We start from the raw sequence: 8,543 nt of genomic DNA, 5'->3' as shown, positions 1-8,543 counted from the left end.
CAAATGAGAAGATCCATCGCGATTTTATCCTTTATTAAAGCTGCCCTGGAATATCACGACGCGATAAAATCTAGTTTTTAAAGTTAATATGCAACAAGAAATTAGCATATGTCAATTTTAATTTAAAAAGTTCGCTATTAGCAGCTGCCTCGGTCGTCAAGCTTCGGATAAGATGGAGAAGATTTTTCCAAATTGATAAAGAAAAATAAAACCGGTTATCACGGTTTATCTTAACGGTAATATGTAAAATCAATTAACACCTGCGCGAAAAATATATTTAACGTTAACGTATCGTTGACAAGGTTTCAAATAAACAGACGTTTGTCGATTCCAAAAGAAGATAGTAAAGATTGCTTTCCATCGTTACTTCGCGAGAACTTTAATCGAGAGAAATCTTAACTCCACGTACGGCAAAATACATAGTTTCTCGCAGCGGATAAACTTCTTTGCCGCATCGAAATTTTAGACATTTCGGTAAAAAATTTATACTACGTATAAACTCTCTGCTAAGAAGTTGCTCGTTCGTATTATACCTCGGCATAATATACAAGCTTTGAGTATAATATCTTTTTTGCTACGTAGTTGTCTGCAAGCTGTATCCGGCAGCCAAGTATCTGGCAAATTATCCGCCTAATATTCTTCTACGCGATTATACGATCCTCCCTTGCTTTCCCTCGTTTCTCAACACTTCTCTTCCTGCCTGATACCATTCCCATTTCCTCGCCAACTTATGACTCCGACGTCACGCGAAACTTTTGCCATCAGAAAACCTGTTTTTCTATTTTCTCCTTATATACGTTACCGTGTCTATCGAATGTAACTTCTTTCCGACGTTTTCTCCATTCCTTCCTTCCTTCCTCGCTGTTCTCCGCTCTCATCCTTAATTTTATTTCTGCCATTCTTTCCGCACTTATCGTCCACGTCGACGGTACGATATCGCGTGTAACGTCTGTGTTTCGCACGAGACGCGTGCAACCAAACGAAAGAAACAAGGTTTTGAGAGGCTTCAACGAATATCGCGGATACGATACACCGACGCGAAGACAATTCCTGTACGCGGAAGACAATTGGCTTGAAAGCAACAAGCGAACGGGTATAAATTACTCAAAGGGTGTACCTTTTTTTTTTCACTTTTTATTTATTCGAACCATCTCTCTCTATCTATCTATCTATCTTTTTCTCTAGGGACAGGAGCGCTGGAAGAAATTATTATTCGAACCGTATTTCTCTCCTCTCTCTTTCTCTCTCTTTTTCTCTCTAGGAACAGGAACGCTGGAAGAAATTATAACACCGAACGATCCCACAAAGGCAAAAGCGTTCGCGTGACCCTACCTTGGTCGCAATAAAGAGTACCTACCTAAAGAGTGACGGCACAAGTAAAGTACAGACGGTTTTCAAATTATTAGAAATTCTCACGGAAGAATTCACGATAACGAGAAACGAATCTAATTACATACGTTGTTTATTCCGCCTCGTCGGGTTTCCCGGCTCCAGCCAAGATATTTCGTTTCACGGGATACGTTTTACAGATATGTTTTAATTAAATGGACGTCCGCAGTGGCTATCGCGTAATTAGCGTTGTTTCAGTGAAATCGATGCCTGTTTCAGATCGCAATCCGGTGACCCGCGCAACCAACGTCGGAGAAATCGAACCTTTCACCGCAATCGTCGCGCCGTGAACCGTGATTGCTCGTATGCAACGAACGAAATTAGGCAGAAGGCCGTTCACCGAAGATCGACGAGGCGCCATTTCACGTTGAAATCATTAATTTATCATAGCTGCAACAAGAGCAGCAGCGATTCTCGAGGAAGGAAAAACGCGGCGAACGATGTTCGTTCCTTGGCGAATAACTTTCGCGTCAGTTTTACGTACAGGAAGCCCGAAACTTTCGGTTTTCACTGGAAAGGGATGGAGCAGCATGGAGACAGGGCGACAAACAACCAGCCAAGGAATCTAATTTTACGGTGTGCCGGCTTCGATTTCCGCACGATCCGATGATTTCACCTAATAAACCTCGTGTTCGTTCACCGCGTTTAACGAAACCGGAGGCAGGCTGTTGAGGGATGAAACGCGATCGTTGACAGGCTCGATCCGCTGACAAACAATTACCACGGTATCGGCCACAAAATTCGTATTACAAGCTGCAAACTAGTTCTGACTGGCAAATAGGTAACGACGTTTGCCGAAACTGCTGTTTAATATAAACGTTAACAACGTACGTGTTTAATATTTCGCGATGCAAGCCACAAAATCGAAGTAACCGCGGTGCATGTAGAATTTCGATTAATTCGCCGTAATGTTCGGTCGAGCACGACCGCCAAATACATAGATCGTCAGGCGTTTCGCCTGGTCATTAACGCGTACCGAACCGAGAGGAAATCGAAGCAGAAATTGACGGTGAAAAAGTTATGTCGAAAAAGTTACGTGCAAATTTAATAAAAAAAAAAAAAAAAAATTACGAAAGAAAAGAAAGAAAATTTCATCGGCAGAGCGCTCGAACGAAAAACATTTAGAAGAAAAAAAAAACGAACGAGAAGACGAATCGAATGCGCAAGTATGTTCTATTTAAACGTTAGAATCTCCCGAGCGATTGCCACTTGAAAGACGAAACGCGTTGATCGAACTCGCCGAGATCTCGAGCAACGTATATTAAATTATTATTCATTATCTCGGTTGCCTCGACTTCTTTTTAGATACCGATTTCGGTTGGTATTGCCGAGACAGCGTCTAAACCGTGCTTTAGCCACGAAAGCAGCTCGAAAGGGAAAAAATAGGAGAAACCAGTTAAGGGAGACGTTGCATTCGCTGAATCGAGCCTCGGCTCGACTTTAAACGGCCGCTCATAATTCTCAATGAATCCGAAAGCAACTGTCAATACGCGAAATTAAACGGTCGATAAACCTTGGCGAACGGCAGCCAGAGCTTTTTGCACGATCTATAAAACACGTAAAATAACCGCGAATAATGCTGCAATTCGACCCTTTTACGTCGTCGCCATGGAGCGGTATATCCGTTTCACAGACGCGGGATAATAAAGCGATTGCGGAAAGGTAGCCTTAAAATCCTTTTAATTGGTCGTTACCACGAGAGGATATAACGGAACCGTGGCTTTTTCACGAAAAGAAAAGAGAGCAAGAAATCATTACCGATGACACGAGGCGAAGAGATTCACCGAAAATATGTCGAATTTACTCGGTCAACCCTTCCACGACGTAAAGAAATTCCAGCGAATTTCGGATAAATTTAGGCTGAAAAAAAGCTCGAGGAGAAATAAATTTGAAAATTTCCGCGGTATCCACCAACTTGACTAATTCCTGACTAAACAGGCCCAGACTTTATTCTCTTTTAAACAAGGCTCTAAAAGAAAAAGATTTATTCGACGTTTTCAACTTACCTCCGCACGTAGTACAACAATTCTCTGTCGCCCATCTATTCCTGTCTAGTAGGAAATTAGTCAAATTGGTATTACGTATAGTTGACAAATTTTCAAACTTTAGTTTCTCGAAAATGAAACCGCCAACGCGATTTAGTTGTTCTTGATTTTCGTCGTATTTTCAGCCAAACGATCTCCCTGGCTACGTACGTATCACAGCGCATAAACTGTCTTGTCCAGGTGTAAGAAATAATATTAAAATACCAAACAAGTACGCAAATCAGTGACAAAAAGATTTCCGCGATCGAAAGGAATTGATATTTACTGCTCGCGAGATTAATTAGAATTATCAGTATTTATTTGTTATAAAAGTTCAAAGATTCGTATCGTTCGTATCTGTGCGATAACTGCAAAAGATCTTAACGATAAAGATGTAGTCGTTTTCTCATTACGAATTCTTCGTTGTTTTATTACACTGTGAGAAGGTTGAAGCGTGTCAAGGCGAAAGTCATAGAGATACGAAACGATAAAGAAATGAAAAGGAATAAAAGAAGCGCGGAGATAGAGGAGATTTAAAGCGCCATAACTCAATGGGATCGGCGCTATATTAATCTTCGGGATTTTCATTAACTCCGTAGAATATGTTCTTTTTTAATCTGCTCGTGATACGGCAGCGACGGATCGTTGAAACTGAATCCGCGCGTTGCGAGCGTGGCTTGCTGAGGAAACTGTGCTTGCGTGCCGTGGCCGATAACGCTAAGTTGGAGGCTTAGCTAAAAGGAAATAAAGATAAATGACGGCATTTCGTGCAGGACAAATTGAAAGTAGAAGGGTGCCATCATATATCAGTATTTGTTCTGGTCTCTCGCGCATCGCCAATAACCCGCGACATCTCGAGAATCTATATTTTCGCAATTAAGAGCGACAGCTACGACGACAGCTGCCACTCTCGGCCACTCGAATTCCATTAAAACAATCTTTCACGGCCGATTTCGTCTGTACGTTTCGTTTCTTCTTTAACCCCGCTGTATTCTTCCGGTCATTTTCGAGCCAACTGCATTTTTTTCAATGTTAAAAGATATCTCAGAATATGATGAAGATGAATATGAAGGAACTTTCACGAATACGCAGGATTTTTCCTTTCAATTTTATGTTAAATCATCTTCTCCAAACGTTACGTATTCTGTTTGTTTGCCAAAGCGATGGTCGGTCGAGGATCGAAAATTTCACGGCAACGAGGTCGGAAAATATAGTTTCGGGAGGAACGCAAGAGGAGATTTACCCGGGCGAAAGTTGGCCGCAGCGCACCTCTTCGAAATTAAAAAATTAATAAAGTTGAACAAGCGGAATTTTGTTTCTCGACGATGGACGAAGAATAGAAAAATTGCTTGCAGTAGTTAGAAGCAATAATATCCCGGTGGTATTATTACAGCACGATAATGTTCAAACAAAATTCGCACGAGATGAAATTCCGCCCGTGATAGCCCCCAAGGATTAAGACTGTGATAAATCTCTCCCGTATTCGTCCCTGTAACTTCGTTAAGAGTTTGAATTTTGATAAACCGTTGCGTACGATTAGAATCTTGAAAAAATTAAACGTTCGATCGTTTTAGACATCAGGATGGTGTACCCTTTAATCCGCAATTTTCATCTCCATTTAGTAACGAGGATGTTAGAGGGAAGAAAATATGACGTCCAACATTATCCAACACGGTTTACAATAGGAAACCTTGGTCCGTTTCAATATTGACTGTATACCTACGAATATATGAAACGCTTCTGCTTTCTATTCGTAAAGGGATAGAACACAGACAATGCAAGGTAGGGAAACGTTTCTTGTGAAAATATTTGATTTTATGTCAGATCTCATAGCTAACTTGGAACGTTGCGTCGAAACAGACGCGATTGCGACAAGCCTGAAACTTCGCAAGCCTGTTTATACGAAAATAGCGTGGATCCATTCTAAACCAGGACGGCGAAATAAAAACCGGCCAACGCGGTTTCCAATCTGACAAAGACAAATAGCGTTCGCCGGGCACGGAATCGAAGCGACGCGACCAACTATTCGCGTGATAATAACGAGCGATCGTCCAGAAACGCATCTTATTTGTTAGAAACCGAATTTATTGCCAGTCTCGTTTCCTTGTAGATATCCTGCCTGATAGTTCCCATTTACACCGACGAAAACTATTCGTCTTCGAACAGCTTTCCTGTTCCGGCTGCTCCATAGAAGACGTAAGTTCGTTGTGCTTACGCATATTGCGGTCTTTGAAAGATCGATATTGTCGTTAAAAATTTGAAAATAATTTACAGTGAAAATAGTAAGCGATGATAAAATAAAGCAATTAAAATAAAATAAAGAAGCGATATTTTTTAGAGGCAAGGTACATAGGCGCGCGGTCTGTCTGAAAAATATACCACTTTCTACTGCAGTTTCAAAGTTACGTTCAGATGCAAATAGAGCATCAAATACGTATGCAACCACGTTTACAAGTATTAAGATATTTGTAGAAACTGTGTTATATCGCAGACATTATACAAATATTATTCAAACATCGAAGGAAGCATTTCCACTTTTGCCACTTGTACGCATTCCTGGCTGTTTCAACAACCGCATAAAAAAGATAAAAGAGAATCGACGATTAGTATTTGAAATTTCTGTCGATGGTTATTCAACGAATGATCGTAATAATTAGAACAGTATTTCGAGTTTCATGGAAAATAACTATACTTGTATCCGACCTCGATACTCGGTCCGTTAGCATTCTGCTTCTGTTTCGTTATTCCCTTCTTTTAATTCAACTTGCTTTACATTATCGTACGTTTGTCGCGATAACGATGTCGCTTAGAACGAACTTTACAAATTCAAATATAATTTAAGCCCGATCGCGAGCGGCCGTTTTTATCAGAAAGTAATTCAGTCGCTGAGCTTCGATCAAATTGTCACTTCCTTGCTATCGACTGCTGTCAGTCTCCTATAAAATTGGATTAGAACACGTAACAGAATTTTGAATCGATGGTAACTATATTGGAAAGTTGTAGCCGAACGCAACGGTGATTCGCTGGCGATTCAATTCTGAATTCTGATCTGCGAATTCTTCGCTGGCCCCGTGTACACGATAACCAAAATCGAGTTTTCAAATGTTTCATTTGTCGGGACACGCAGCCGCTGTAACCATAGCCTAATGTTAGGTCCCCGCTGACCTGGACTATACGCAAATTGTTCATGCGCGGAGCCGCAAATACTCGCGGGTAAAACACACATACACTCGTTGTGAATAGAGCCTTTCATGTATCGTTTCCCTAGCGAATAGTGTTCTCTGTTCACTGACAAATTCGCCGCGCGCTACTTGCTATTTGCAAAAGTGTCGACACTATCGGCAAACAGCAGCGTAGCTTCGGCATTACGTATCGATATTGATTCGGCATCGATGAATTGGAAGAGAAGAAGCGAGAGAATAAAGGCAAGAGGATAAAGAAGAAAAAGATGGAGGAGAAGAGAAGAAAAAGGAGAGATAGAGGGAATGAAGAAACACAAGCGAAAGAAAGGAAGCGTAAAAGAAAGAAAAGGAAAGGGAAGTAGAACCGAAAGCACGGCAAAACGAAGAGATCGAAGGGAAGAGAAAAAAGGAGTATTAAGAATAGTATTTACTTTTTTCCCTGCTTACCTATCAGAGTTACAGCAGCGATTAAATAATGCTTGTTTAACCTGAGATTCTTATACTCTTCTATCCTTTCCTCGATAATTTAATCAACTTCGATCTTCGCCTTTAACACCGTGTCTTAAAACACTTCGATTTCTATCTAATTGTAACTTTGATTAGTTTATCTGATTGATCGTTATTCGTTTAATTCCTAATTTTTCTTTTTATGTTCACGTCGTAAGGGCACATGTGTCGCAAGAAAATAAAAGGCACTAAGATAATGCATATAATTAAATTTCCGGAAAAATGGTCTTGGGATAATCTGATGCTTAAACGTAGAACGTAAATACTTCCACGTTGATCGACAGCCGTCTACTACCGATTCAACTCCGTTAGCGAGCGACAGTGTTTTTATGTTGCATCTTGTCCCGATGACGTGACAATTAAAAGATTCGCGTGGTTAAAGCAGAAGATCGGCCAGGAAAGGTAAACAGTGAGACCCAGCCCGAGCAACTTTTTTTTTATCCGGGAAAGTTTAATTACGTTTTCGTTAAGCTTTGACATGGCCGATCTGATTACAAGGAACAAAAGTTTTTCCGCGGTGCGGAAAAATACATGCGAGAGCCGAGCGCACGCAGCGGCTGTCGGTTTTGCCGCTTTCGACTAGCTAGCGACCTATGTCGGAGATAATTTACATGGAAATGAGAATCGGCATTGATTTTACGTCGAAGCCAGTAACAGAACTAGCCGGGTGATAGATTGTCCCGCTGCCTGACGTCGATCAAGTTTTCTTGTCGAAAAGCCAGAGTGGAATTCCCCCTTGCTTCGACATCGGCGCGAACGTTCGCCTCCTTCTCGATCGAATTCACGCTTTCTCGCCTCCTCGACGAATGTAAATTCCTGTCCAACCAGTGATCCTCTACGTGTCGATACACGCGCCTCGCTCCGCAACCTGGTTTTACATTTTTTATTGCGGTTACACTCGCGACTTTGTCGCAACGCGTCTAGCGAGTGGTACAGCCTCGAGTTTTCGCTGGCGGAACGAAATAGACGCCAAGTTCGACGTAAATGAAACGAAATGTGCCGCGAATAAATCGTTTTCCTCTTCTCTTCCATCTCGAAATAACTTCGAAAGGAGAAGTAATTTAAATCTATGTAGATGCAACCGTAGAAGTCGTAGCTGCGACGAAGGAACAACGCGTCGAGCAAAACGATTCGACAAATTATAGCGATCACCGTAAGTTTTTTCTTTTCTTTGTAAAACTATCGTATTCACTGGGAAAGAAGAAAAATAGCACGAGAGCGGTTAATTTTTACGTAAGTACAAAACCAGCAAAACAGAATACTTCTTTTTTATACAAAAATTAAGCTCGGGATGCAACGAAATTAAATTTTGAATGGAAATTAATATCGCACAGGTAGCCGCCGCGCTAATTTTCAACGAGTTTCGCGTAATTTACGTATACTTTTAATGAAATTTCGTATCTCGTATCTACGGAATTAGATATTTGAAGACGGCGATTCG

The sequence above is a fragment of the Bombus fervidus genome, chromosome 7 (genome assembly GCF_041682495.2).
Source record: "Bombus fervidus isolate BK054 chromosome 7, iyBomFerv1, whole genome shotgun sequence".
Taxonomy (NCBI): Eukaryota; Metazoa; Arthropoda; class Insecta; order Hymenoptera; family Apidae; genus Bombus; species Bombus fervidus.
This window is presented reverse-complemented; position numbering follows the sequence as displayed.